The 14,323-nt window shown below is 44.0% G+C and overlaps 1 protein-coding gene across 1 annotated transcript in view; it reads left to right on the top strand.

The window, feature by feature from the left end:
* The window catches only part of MED10 (mediator complex subunit 10), a 39,903-nt gene extending 36,377 nt beyond the window's left edge, over positions 1-3,526 (top strand). The window contains exon 5 of the transcript XR_008555888.1: positions 3,438-3,526. The gene's annotated coding sequence lies outside the window, so the exon portion shown is untranslated. The remainder of the gene's footprint in view (positions 1-3,437) is intronic.
* The last annotated feature ends 10,797 nt before the right edge of the window (positions 3,527-14,323 follow it).

The following is a 14,323-nucleotide window of genomic DNA, read 5'->3' as shown; positions in this document are numbered from 1 at the left end:
GACTTTGGAGTTCGGTTCCCCATGATGGCACTGGGAAGCCTGCTCTATATTAGTTTGGCTGCTGTAGCAAATTTTAAAAATATATATATTTTATTGATTTTTTACAGGGAGGAAGGGAGAGGGATAGAGAGTTAGAAACATCGATGAGAGAAACATCGATCAGCTGCCTCCTGCACACTCCCTACTGGGTATGTGCCCGCAACCAAGGTACATGCCCTTGACCGGAATCGAACCCTGGACCCTTGAGTCTGCAGGCTGACGCTCTATCACTGAGCCAAACCGGTTAGGGCTGCTGTAGCAAATTACCACAAATTTAACAGCGTAACAATACAAATTTATTATTTTACAGTTCTAGAGGCCAAATGGCTGTGTCCTTTTGATAGGTTCCAGGGAAGAATCCGTCTCTTGCCTTTTCCAGTGTCTAGAGGCTGCCTGCACTCCTTGGCTTGTGGCCCCTTCCTCTATCTTCACAGCCAACATGGGGCCTTTGTGTGCCTTTTTCAATGGTCACATCTCTCCAGCCCTTTTCTGCCTCCCTTTTGCATATTTAAGGATTCTTGTGATGATGCCAAGGCTACCCAGGTGATCCAGGGTGACCTCCTAATTTTAAGGCCAGGTGGTGAGCAGCCTTAATTCCATCTGCCACCTCAATTCCTTTTCACTGTGTAACCTACCATATTCACAGATCCCAGGGATCAGGGCGTGAACAATGTGGGGGAGTCCTCCTCCTGTCTACCATACCCTATACAGCATTTCTGGAGGGAGCTGAGCCACAAAGACAGGAACCCAGCCAGGTGCCTCCTAACAGACCCCTGGTCTCCTCTCCCACTTCTGAAAAGAGAAGCTTTTAAAAAGCTTGCATTTGCTGAGCATGGGGGGACGAAGCACCCAGTGCCTGTCCTCACATCTTATTTGACTTTCACAAAAAATAGGAAAAGTAAATGTGTGAAACACTGTCTATTCAATTTCAAAGTACTTTCTTAAAAGTGACTTCTGACAACTGTCATTAAAAGGAAATAGACATAGTATGAAAAACCCCCTAAATATCTAATATAAAAATTACTTCATTTCCTATGCTTTGCCACTGGTTAAAAGAAAGAAAAAAAAAACACAAAAAACAAGCTCTTTTTCTACTCTGAGCTTGTGTGATCCTTGAATTCATATGACTTATGTCCCTGCTGGTCCTAATGCTTTATGTATACAGTGCCCGGTGGAGTCAACAATAAAAGCACAGAAAATACTTCTAAAGTCCACAGATTTCAGTTCAAAGACATCACTGCAGTGGGAACAATTATGCACCAGCTTTGGCTATTTCTTGTGCTTTGTCCATGAGAACAGTGTTCTCTCTCTCTCTCTCTCTCTCTCTCTCTCTCTCTCTCTCTCTCTCTTCCTCCCTCCCTCCCTCCCCCCAAGCTCTGCAAACCATAAATCATGATTCAGATCTTGCTGTATGAAACAGCAGCCACAGCCTTTTAGAAAAGAGCTATCCTGCCTATTGTCTCTGCATCTCACCGCCTCAGGGTATTTTCTACCAGAATGAGGGTCCACCCAGAGGGGGTTGGAGATAAGAGATGTGGAGGATGGGGATGGGCTATAACACAGCTCTGTAGTTGGTTGTGGGGGAGGGTCTCCCACTCAAGTCCACTCAGACCTGGACTTCAGTATTATTGGGTTCTTTGTAATCTTTGTTTATTTTATGCATTTTAAAACAACATTCTTGTGCACAAGATTTTACAGCTTCACCAGGTGCTGGAGAGAATGCTCTGTTGCAATAAAGGTTGAGAACTGCTGGTGTAGGGAAAGTGAGAGAGAGAGAGGAGTTAGTGCTGCCTGGGCCAGGACTTGGGGGGCAGCCGTGAGACTCCTCGAGCAACCAGATTTTCCTGTTTTCTGTAGTTCAAGCTCTCCTTGCCTTTCTTTCCAATGCAACAGCTTGTGGGAGCACCTTTTGGGGTGCTCTCTGCTAGGGACCATGAGAGGCTGCCAAGTTGGAAAGAGCACCACCCTCCTCCCCAGGGAATGAATGACACTGAAAGGAAGAGGGCAGAGGGCGTCTGTACTGAGGGAGATTGACTTTGGTGAGGAGCCTTGTGATCGAGATTCTGTACAAGCCTATGCAGGAGAATGAGGAAAGGAAGAATTCGGTTCCATCTTGGGAGGTTGCCATCCTGGGGGAGGTAGAGTCTTGCCTTCATCTTGAAGGTTGGTTTGCTTTAAGGTCTGAGGGAAGGACATTTCATATGCAGGGGAAATAGGCTCAAAGTCAAGAGCTGGTGTGTGTGTGTGTGTGTGTGTGTGTGTGTGTGTGTGTGTGTGTATGTGAGCAGTCACTTAGAGTGTTTGCGAGTGCACGGATGTACTAGTACGTGTACCTGTGTGTGCATGTTTTCATGTGTGTGTGCACACATATGTATGCCTGCATGTGAGCATGTGTGTGTGTGTGCTATTTGTGAAAAAGTCCAGTGAGGGGAGCCAAGAGCTGAGCTGATATTCTTGGCGGGAGCTTGGGAGGCCTTAGATGAGGGGTGGGTGAGAGGGAGGCTGAATCATTTGGCCCCAGCCCTGGAAACTGCGTAGTGGCTGCTATTTAATTACTTCATGGCCATCATTGAGTCTCTGCCCCGCGCTAGATATAGGAGGTTTGGAATTTCTCCATTGCCTCCATAGTGCTCAGACCCTGTCATAGTGTACAATAAAAAAAAATCTTTAAGAACAGTGCTTCCAAAGGAGCATAGGAGTACATGGATGTGTGTGCAGTGCTAAATTGTGCACATGGGCTGGGTGTGTACTGAACATACAGGCTAGGGATCAGGAAACATCAAGAAACACATTTTCAGATTTTCTTATTCTCCCAGCTCAGTTCTGTTGAGTTGTCCTTTCTCTCTGTTGGACCCCGAAGCTTCCTACCTCCCAGCATTTGCAGAGTCCAAACCTGACCTAGAGAAGCAAGGACACAGCTCCCCATGGCCCATGATTTTTCTGTGTACATGTGCACACATGTGCATGAAGTCATAGGTACCTATGCTTCAGAAGAGCTTGCGTGTTGTTGAATGAATGAATGTGTGAAGAATAAGATGTCTGCACTCGGAGTGAGAAGGCTGTGACTGGGAGAAAGTGAGAATCTCCCTTCCCTGGGGAACTTGACCGAGGATGCTTGTGGGTGACTCAGGCTGAGCTGGTTCAAGGTTTCATTAATACCCTCTCTAATGCTTAGGACTGTCTGTCAGTAGTGGCCCACTTGGGAGTCGGTGAGCAAGAGGTGAGGACTCTGACTCTGGGGTCACCAAGTGATGGCTTCTGGTTCCGTTGTCCTGAAAATTATAGATGGGCTTTGATTAGCTCGGAAGCAGTTTTAGTGCCTGATCTTCTGATGTAGATATAGTGTCGCTTTCTTCCTCCTCACTCTCACCTTCCTTTCTGTGTGAACCCCTCCCTAGGAGCTGCTGCTGGGCGTGTGGATGCTGAGCTTGCTGTACCCAACTCCCTTTGCCCAGCTCAAATTGGAACAGATGCCAGTTGGAAAAATGAATTGAAACCGGTAATACAACATGAGTTATTGAATTGTTTTGATGGACTCCCAGCCTAATACAGTCCCACATGGCAGCCACAGCCACAGCTTTGTCTGGCTGCATACTAGCCTTGGGTTGAGCTATAACAGTCCCTTCCTGCTCCAGGGACTGCTCCTGGGCCCTGAGAGCTGCCACTCTCTGCATCCCTGGTGAATAGTATGTTAGGCAGGGTGGAGGCATGCTGGCACAAAGCTCTTCTCTTGTTCCTGCGGACCCTGCAGACTGCTGGCCTGTTCTACAATCACTTTTCTAGCAACTCTAGCAAACTCTAGTCTCAGAGTTCAGACATCAACATATTGGATCCAAAGGGCAACAGTTGTCCCTAGAAAGGTGTCAAGATTGTGAAGAGTGAGAGTTTTTACCCTGCTGGAAAGTTCACAAGTTAGCCTGTCAGTTTCCTTGAGGCTGGTAGGAGACATAACACTCCTGGCTCAGAGACAAAAGAGTTCATTAAATGCAGCACAGTAGTTCTTGAGTTGCCCCCAACTCTCAAGGCACGAAGCAGGTAGGACTGGATGGATGCCTGTGTACCCATTAGGTGTATTTTACCTGAGGTAACTTGAGCTTAGGTGACCTGAATCTTTTCATAATAGGCAGGGAGCAAGCCTGCCCTTTGCTTTGGATGGAGAGACTATTTGTATAGAGGGATTCTCAACGTAGGCACCAGGAACATTTTGGGATGAATAATTATTCACTGTTGGGGTTGTTTCTGTGCATTGTAAGATATTTGGCAGCATCTCAGGCCTCTACCATCAAATGCTATTAGCATCCCTACCCCAATTATGACAAGCAAAAATGCCTCCAGACATTGCCAAAATCATGCCTGGTTGAGAACCACTGTTCTGTATTATATATACATGTGTATTCTCTCTATTCAAACATCCTTGAGAAGAAAGGGCATTCTTACAACAAAGGTCAGTTAGTGCGTCTGCTCACAAGGCAGATGGAAACATGGAAGACCCATGGAGAAAGGTCTCTCAACAAAGGGCAGGTGTGTGCCCTGTTACCTGGGCAGGACTAGACAACAGTGCTGCTCAGCATGTGGTCCATGGCCCCAAAGTGGACTTAAGACACCTTCATGAGCTGTACACTCATCCCCAAACATAAGACATATCTTTGCTGCTATAGATGAAGGGAAAGTAATTCATAGACTTTTATTTTTACCTGTGATTAAGGCCTACTTATTATTACCCTGCCAAGTGATTAAGGGCTAATAAACCTGGCATTTAAATCAGAGATGCACCAAATGACAACATGCCAAATAATAAAAATTCAACTGCCAGCTGAGTATTGCCATCATAGGCTAAATTGCTAGGATATAAGAATAAATTTGAATCTTGTTAAAAATGTGATCATTATTAATTTTTGGTGGTCAGATTTTAAGTTTGATAGATTGCCTCTGTGATCATCCTACAATGAACATTTTGATGTAAGGTACTTGCTCTCTTTCCATTGACAATGTTAGAGCAGATGCAGGACCAGCATGGATGCTGCTGAGCAAGGCCACTGCAGTGAAGGTGGTTTAGTGGCCTCAGGAAGGTGATTTTGGCAGCATTATGTTTTGTGATAATAAATGTAAATTTATGCTCAACAGATGGACAAAATTTTAACACATGAAAAACTTTAGGAGATTTCACTTCAACTTCTAATACATGATTTTTAAATTCATTCAGATAAGGACAATAAATTCAAGTGACATGATTGCTGCATTATGCTGGCACTTCTATGCTGACTGGATATGACGGTAGCCTATGCATCATATGACTGCTGAGCATTCACAAGTTTAGAGATAAAAATTTGGCTAATTTCCTTCCAAAGGCTAAATATGAGTCAAACAGCAGATTGGGGGAGACAGTGAATGTTTAACCTAGTTTTTTGAGGATTAATTCAGGCTCTCTAAGAAGCCTGGCTGCCCCACATAACCAGGCACCATGGCCAACTTCTACAGCAGATGCTGCAGTCTTTCACTTCTCTTGAATTGCTCAGTGTTTTTACTGGCTGATCCTTTTGACTTTAATGATAAACTACTATTAATTTAGCTTTGTAATATAGTCCCCCCAGGTTTTTGTTAACCCTTCAGTGTGTAGTATTAGCATTTAAGCTCATTAGAAAGCCTCCCCCCCCCCTTAAAATCCAATATGAAAACTTAAGGATACATACACTATGGTTTAAATATGATTTTCTACTATTTTGTTGACCAAGGGGTGCCAAGACATTTGATAAAACATTATTTAAAATGTGTCTGTGGAGGTGTTTTGGGGTGAGATTAACCATTGTATAGGCGTATTAAGTAAAGCAGGTTGTCCTCCTCAGTGTTGCTGGCCCTCATCCAATCACCTGAAGGCCTGAAGAGCACAATTATTGAGTAACATTTCCTTCAGCTGCCTGACTGTTTGAGCTGCACATTGGTTTTCTCCTGCCCTGGATTAGAATTTACATCATAGGTTCTCCTTATTCTCAGGCCTTCACATCACTGGCTTTCCTGGGTCTCCAGCTTGTCGACTACAGATCCTGGGACTTCTCAGAATTCCTAATTGCATAAGCTGATTATTTATTATCTATCTATCTATCTATCTATCTATCATCTATCATCATCATCTATCTATCCATCCATCTCTATCTTTATTTCTCTCATATTATCCTCTTATAATGGAATCCATGTCTATGTCTATATCTATATCTATATACCTATATCTATATCTATGCATCTTGTTGGTTCAGTTTCTCTGAAGAACTAATAAAGGGGACCAACTCAGGGAAACCGAAGTGAGGAGTGGGAATGTGTTTCAGGAAAAAAGAGAAACATCAGTAAGGGTTCCCTTACTGTGTGGCTAGACCTTAATCCCCTGGAGACTTGAGGAACCATGCTTCAGAGTTGTCTCACAGGAGGATGTTGATGCTAGGACATTTACCATGGATTCCCATCTCCCAAGGGCTGTCCTGGTGCCCTGCTTTCCCCACTTCCAGATTAAGTCTGCATATAGTTCAGCAGCGTTGTGCAACTTTGGGATGTGGAGAGACAATTGGCCCTGCTTGGCCTGGAAGCACTTACTAGTGTGAGTGGAGCTGTCCACCTCAGTGGTACTGAAGTTTCAGGGATTGAGAGGATGTTGTGTGTTATTCATCCCAAGGATCAACTTACTACATAAGTGCAGTAAAACTACTGAGTTATTTTTAAGATTATAGGGCATAGTTTTATAATACAATGGAAATCTCTGTGAGGACATAAGTTTTTGTCTATTTTGTTTATGGCTATATTTCCAGTGCTTGATACATAGAAAAAAACCAATACATTTTTTGTTGAATGAATAACTATAAAATCAAGTGTATAGGCTCACATTATCCTATTATAAAATAAATAATAAGGCCTTTCATGTTTCTAAGAAGTAGTCTACTTCAATAGTTTGTTCCTGGTTTCTTTTCTCCTTGAAAGAAAAAATGGGGAGTGAATGGTGGGCCACAAGTTCTTCTGCCCACTTGAAAGCAACTACTCTAGACCACCCCACTGGTAGGACTAGTAACGAGCTCTGAAAAGAGAGTCTTTGCCCAGGGTTGGCGATCTTGGGACCTGAGTCAATGAAATACAAGAGGGGACAAAAGGGGATCATTAAAAAGGCCTAACCAAGGACAGTGGGGAACCACTTTCTTTATATATTTGAATGATAAGGGTTTGGATGCTCACCTTGCTATTTCATTTTTATGACCTGATTTTGTGGTAATCTGACTCTGTAAAGTTTAATCAGAATGTGAACTCGAGTAGCTTTGCCTTGTTTTTAATCTTGACTACTCTTTCTCCCTCGGGTTGTAGATGGAAATTGTTCAGTGCACTGGCCAGTGGGATAGTAATGCATCCTTTCCAAGAAGGACTTTGTGTAAGCTTAAATGAGTTTATTAAATTAGTATGTGGGATATGATTTCATTTAAGTAATAAAAGCTGCAGCTGCTTTAAAGAAATGAAGTTGTATTGCACTTGACATTCAATCTTCAGCTGCACCAGCACAGGTGCCCCATTCCATTGATGCAGGGCTCCTGGGGGGGCCTTCTTTGGGAAGGGAAATCAGCCAGGAGACAAATGAGCCTTCCTGGCTCTCATACTGCACATGTTGGCTCTTCCCTAGCAGAGGTTGGAAGTCATAGATTTCATTACTACAGTGCATTAAGGGCCAAGGGAAAAAAATCCAATTTACTGCTGCCTCAGTGACTTTGTGTTTTAATCAAATGGATATGAAGGAGTCATTAACTGATGCTCAGACTGATTAAAATTCCAGTGAGAAGGAAAATAAATAAGATTGTGACACAGCCTTAGAAGGTCACTCTCTGGCATCCTGAACCTATAGAGTCTCACATTGCGATTGCTACCCATTTGTTTACTGAGCACCCGTGACCATTGTGGACAACAGGATTGGGAAGCCAGATCACCATCCCTGCACTCAGGGCCCTTGCCACAAAGATGGTGCCTACCCCTCCTGAAATAATCCAGTGAATGGGTTGCATAAATCTCCTTCAATGTGCTGATAAAGTTTCCTTTATCCTCCACCCTTGAATCTTGATTTAAAATCACAGGAACTTTTAAAGATGTGGCAACAGTAGTGATTACCTGTATATTTTCAGGGTCATTGGAGACAAGAAAGGAAGCAGCTAATGCATTCAAAAGCCCTCTGAAAGCTATGATGTGCTTTCAAATTTAGAGTGCTTGTTATTATTAGCAGTACTAGAGGCCTGATGCATGCAATTCGTGCATGGGTAGGGTCCCTAGGCCTGGCTGGCGATCAGAGCTGATCTGTGGGGCCACCGGCAGGGTGATGGGGGGGGGGGTGGTTTCTGAGGCCTGTGAGCTAGGGGCAGCTCCTGCTTACCTTTTTGGATGCCATCTTGAAAGTCTGTGAAATTACCCCTAACCCTTCCCCACCACCTCTGAGTCTGTAGTTGTCTTGGTTTGGAGTTTTTAGCTTAAACCCAAGTCTGGGGTTGTGATTTCTCTATGGTGATCACACATCAGGCAAAGGGGCACTTCCTTTTGGAGACCCATCCCCAAATCTCCTGTCTTCCTCAGGGGGACCACAGGGCTCTTGTATTTCAGGATTTGATGTAAATAGTGCTCAAATCATCATTTTTCTAGTTAAAAAATTATATTCCTAACTGGAGTCTTGGTATTTTTATTTTTTAAAGAACACCAAGGAAATTGAGATTGTAAAAACCCTCATGTGGGGACTCTGGCTGTGGCAGAGAGGAGAGAGGCTGCTGGCCCACCCCAGCTGCTGCAGCTGCCTCCCTTTCAGAGCCATGAGTGACCTGGAACAAGCCCTCTGGACCATAGGTGATGAATTAGACTGTTGCCAGGAGGCAGAAGAGCAAGAGGGGAAGAGAAAGCTTTTGCAGCCAGAACATTGCACACTTGTACAAGCACACATGTAATATATACACACAGTTTGTGAAACTTAATATCCCTGAGATAGCTTTTTATGCCAGTACATAGGACATTTCTTACCCTTTTCAAAAGCTGTATAATGTTGCATTGTATGGATGTGGCAAAACATATTTAATTATTGCATATTTTTGTGGTTTCCAGTTTGTATTTTTCCTTATAAAAAACATTGCTAAAGTGATCTATTTCTCTGTAAACCTTGAAAATATCTCCAAAAAATTCTTAGAGGTAGAATGAGTTGGTCAAAAGGCACATGATTTTAATTGTTTAATCGATATTACTAAGTTGTCTTTACAGAGCTTGCAAAAATTTATACTCCTACCTGCTTGCCTATTTCTCCATATTCTGATTGACACGTGGTGTGCTTTATTAAATCAGAATATCCTTTTTAACCCCCCAAATCTTCTCTGATCTCAGGTCTCTACACCAATCTCAAGTACTAAAGTGTCTAAATCTCCCAGATGAATGCTCTTGGGCTGGTATCTTCTGAAGAATGCAACGATTTGTGTACATGATAATCTTAGACCTGTCTCTTATTGGGATGCTGCAAGGCTGTCATTTGCCCATTTGATAGAAGCCTGTTCCTGCAGGGATAGGTTGAGGCATCTCTTAAGTCTTTGAATATACCCCCAGAATGGCATCTCCAGAGTCTTGAGCTTTCTGGTGCAATTATGGTTGGGGGTATTTCATTTGGTGGGGAGGAGCTCAGTAGGGAGGATGGAGGTTCTGTTTATTATATATCTTCTTGTCTGAAGCCTGAGAGCAGAATTATGGTAGATGTCTCAAGGAGAAATCACCCTGGTCTTGTTCCTGCAGCCATGTGGGGGTATGGTTGACTGGCCTTTCTCTTAGCCAGTCTCCCAAGAAACCTCACAGGATTGATCAGGTGGCTTGGTCAGCCACACTGAGAGTGGTTCCATTTTTTAGAGGTAGACTCACATTAGCCAAGCTAGTAGGACTGATGTATAAAACCAGCAGGCTGATTTGTTCAAGTCACCATGAAAACTCGGGCCCAGCTGGCCCAGTACATGGGTGGTTTGACTTGGTGAGATCAGCACACTTTCTGTCCACAAGTGGTGGGATCCGAAGCTGGTTGAGCTGAGTGGTTTAATAGTGCCAGGCTTAGCACCCATTTTACACTAAGGATCCTCTCACCACTGGGGTGGAAGGCCAAACAACCTGCCAGGGCCTTCATTGGTGGGACCAGCATCTCTCTGGGTCTCTTTCCCTCAGCCGTCTGTCCCACCTCCCTTCTGGTTGGCGTGCTGTGTTCCTTCTCACATCTGCTCACATCTGCTGAGTCAGCTCCAGCAGTCCCCTGCCTGGGAGCCTCTACTCTTCAGGGTGATTTCAGTCCCTTTGCTCTCTTACTTACAATTCTCACAGAGGGTAGCCCTTTTTCTCAGAAAATGCAAAACAGTCCTGAGGATTGGGAGTCACAGTAAGTGTGAATAATGAAACAATACTCTCCATTGAATACTGTGTGTGTGTGTGTGTGTGTGTGTGTGTGTGTGTGTGTGTTTGTGTATTGGTTATTCATTGACAAATTTCCTCTCCCAGGATGATGCCCTAGTGAATTAAAGTCCTCCCTTGCAGTGCTGTTTGGAAATATTCGTGAGTAATGATAGCACATTAATGGGCTCCCTACTGTGCCAGAGAGCTGGCGAGACAGGAACTGCAGAGGAGGAGAACAAGTGGGTTTCATAGGAAGAATTGAAGTCCTTCTGGGAGGCAGCTGTTGGTGCTTCTCACCCAGTCCTGGCCAAGGTTGAGTGAGGGATCAGGGAGGACACCTGGTGTCAGTCAGGTGAACCCTGGTGACAGGGCTTCTCCTGAAGAAAGTTGACTGTATGTTGGGACTTCTCACATGTGCTCAGATATTTACTTTCTATAATTAGAAACCCATTTTAATTTTTTCTTTGATAGTGTGCCACTTATTGGATTAGGTAATCTGATTTTGAGGGAAGATATTTCTACCTTCATTGGATGCCTCCATAAAGCTAATTTCATTTTCAATTTAAAAAAGAAGTGGTTCACATGCAGCTTTTTTCCCCTCTTCCCAATTGCTCACCATGCTCCAAGGGAAGTCTCTATTCAATAGTACCTGAGATATATCTAGAGGGCGGCCTCAAATGACATCGCTGGTCCCCATTATTGTTACTAGCGATGATCTGATAGATTTTTCCACATCTGTAGCATTTTCCATCCATGACAGGAATGGAATGATGTTTCACTTTCCCAGGAATGTGTTAACAAGGCTAGGCATCGCTGTGCTTTTTATTTTTTTACTTTTGGAGTTCAGTGTTTCTTTCTTTAAATCATTTGTACCAGCTCTGTAAACACTTTAATGAGCACATGCCTTATCTGACAAAATTGGTTTTGTTTTCAACTTAGCAAAAATCAATTTCCCTTCCACCAACTATTCTCTCCTTATTATGAAACAAAACCTAATAATAGTGGTCTGCTTCATTTACTCTGCATGTGGCAGGATGAACAATCGAGCTGCCATTATTGTAGGGGTCTCTCGTTCTTAACCAGCCTGTGTGTTTCTAAAATTTCAGTAGAAATTATATCTGAATAATAGCTTTTGATATACTAGTATACCAAAAGTCCTGAGAAAGCACTTCTATTTTTATTTTCATTTCTATTGGGTGAATTGTGAAATATTTAATGTTGGCAATAAAATAGTACCAGGTGTGTCTTCCATTCAGCAACCTCGGTACTTGAGTTCTGGCTAAGAAAGAATTCAGAACCAAGATTCAAACTACAAGAGAAAGTTCATTTAGAAAGTCACAGAGGTAGAAGCAGTGAGCTGTAAAAGAAATAGGCTCAGGAAATGAGTTACAGAAGCAAAAGAAGAGTCCTTGGAGCTTAGGAGAGAGGTAGATAAGCACCTTGAGAGACAAAAGAGGGAGGAAAATCGTGGGTGTGCTCCAGAAAAAGAGAGAGGAAGAGCATGCACAGGTCTCTGTCTTAGCGCTTTTATCTGGAGGTCTCGGGAAGATCTCAATAGAATAGTCATCAGCTTTCCAATTGTGCCCCCTCAGTGTCATGATCTCCACTGACTGGCTGGCACCAGACATCTTGGAAGCTGGTCCTGATGCCAGCCATGGTGTCTCTCTGGCTGATTTTGTTTTTCTGGGCCTGAAGCTGAAACACAGCTGAGGCCTAGATGTCACCTGCTGGGAGTGGTTATGGGAGTGGTCATGCAAGGGCTTGTAGTTTTGCCTGTGACTGGGCACCTGGGGGTCTCCACCCTGGTGACCCTCTGCACCTGGCCTATCATTCCTCCTCTGCTCATGCCTATCTACTTACCTACTACATTTAAGAAGATTATAACATGCCTTTTATAAACATTGTGATTACTGAAATAAAAAAAAACTTTTTACTCTTTCACTTTTGATGGGAAAACATTAGTATATCATAGTACATTAGTAGCTATACTTAGCATTTAGCATTCCCTGCACAGCCACTCATTTTGATTAGTACAGCAAATGATATTTATTTTGTATAGATTCATAACTTTTCATTTATATGGTCCAAGAATCCATATCATGGATTGGCTACAACTAACTATTTAATTACCTCTGATTTTTAGCACAAAGAAAAACTTCAGATATTCTAAGTTATATTTCTGTTTGCTCTTCTAACCTCATGTGATCAGTTTCAGAAGGATTTTGGACTGGATCAGCAGTTCAGTGCATGAAAAACATGTTTTTATTATGAATCAGACACCAACTTGGTGTGAAATGTAAGTTCTGAGCTCAAACATAAAGATATATCAATGAAAGTGTTTGCCCACGTCACCCTTGCCTTTGCCCACCTCCCCCCTCTTACCTGGTTGCTAGAGTAGTTCTGAGGTGCCCCCTTCCAGCCCATTCTCCTGACTTCTGGGAGACCCATGACCTCAAAGCACCCCTTTGACCACATATGCCCCCCTCACCCCCAGATTGTGATAATTCTCTACATTGAAATGGTTGTTCCTCAAATCCTTAGCTTTGAACTCAAGAGCACTAATGCTCCCACCCATCTGATCTCAGCACTTCCCTCACAGTGACTCTGCACTTCCTCTCACACCTGGGTATGACCTCATCTACCTGGGTGCCTTGACCAGCACCTGGATGCTCACCTTCACCCCACCTCAGTCCTGCCTATTGAAATCCTATTGATTCCTGAGAGCCATTTAGAAGGCTCAATGCCTTCTTCTGTTTGCCTACAATGATACCACCCTATATATTATATACCAACTCATCTTTCATGGAATCCCCATGGCTTTTTATGTTTTTTACCTCTTTGTCATATATCTATATTTAAAACATCTATATCTATATCCTTTATATCTATAGCTATGTTCTCTGTATCTACATATCTATATCTATATGGTTATATTATCTATATCTATATCCTTTATATCTATACTAGAGGCCTGGTGCATGAAATTAGTGCACGGGGGGCGGGGTGTCCCTCAGCCCAGCCTGCCTCCTCTCTAATCTGGGACCCCTAGTAGGATCGGGCCTAAACGGGCAGTGGGACATCCCTCTCACAATCCAGGACTGCTGGCTCCCAACTGCTCGCCTGCCTGCCTTCCTGATTGCCCCTAACTGCTTCTGCCTGCCAGCCTGATCACCCCCTAACCACTCCCCTGCCAGACTGATTGATGTCTAACTGCTCCCCTGCCAGCCTGTTTGCCCCCAACTTCCCTCCTCTGCCAGCCTGGTCACCCCTAATTGCCCTCACCTGCAGGCTTGATCATCTCCAACTGCCCTCCCTTGCAGGCATGGTCCCTCCCAACTGCCCTTCCCTGCTGGCCATTTGTGTCCACATCGGGGCAGGATCTTTGACCACATGGGGGCAGCTATCTTGTGTGTTGGAGTGATGGTCAATCTGCATATTACTCTTTTATTAGATAGGATAGAGGCCTGGTGCATGGGTGGGGGCAAGCTGGTTTGCTCTGAAGGGTGTCCCGGATCAGAGTGGGGGTTCCCTTGGGGCATGGGGTAGCCTGAGCGAGGGGCCTGTGGTGGTTTGCAGGCTGGCCATGCCCCCCAGTGACCCAAGCGAAGGCCCTGGTATCTGGGATTTATTTATCTTCTACAATTGAAACTTTGTAGCCTAGAGCAGAGCCAAGCCTCCTGCTTGCTCTGTGGTAGCAGCCATTTCTGTTGGGATTTATTTATCTTCTATAATTGAAACTTTGTAGCCTTAAGCGGAGGCCAAAGCAGGCCAGGGCTGTAGAAGCTTGGCGTCCTCCATCACCAGGGGCAACCCTAGCTTCCTGCTCTCTCCAGCTCCATGGCTGCCGCCATTTTTGTTGGGATTTATTTATCTA

Source organism: Eptesicus fuscus, chromosome 4 (genome assembly GCF_027574615.1).
Source record: "Eptesicus fuscus isolate TK198812 chromosome 4, DD_ASM_mEF_20220401, whole genome shotgun sequence".
In the NCBI taxonomy this organism is placed as follows: domain Eukaryota; kingdom Metazoa; phylum Chordata; class Mammalia; order Chiroptera; family Vespertilionidae; genus Eptesicus; species Eptesicus fuscus.
Note: the sequence above shows the minus strand (reverse complement) of the source record. Positions and strands in the feature narration are given on the sequence as shown.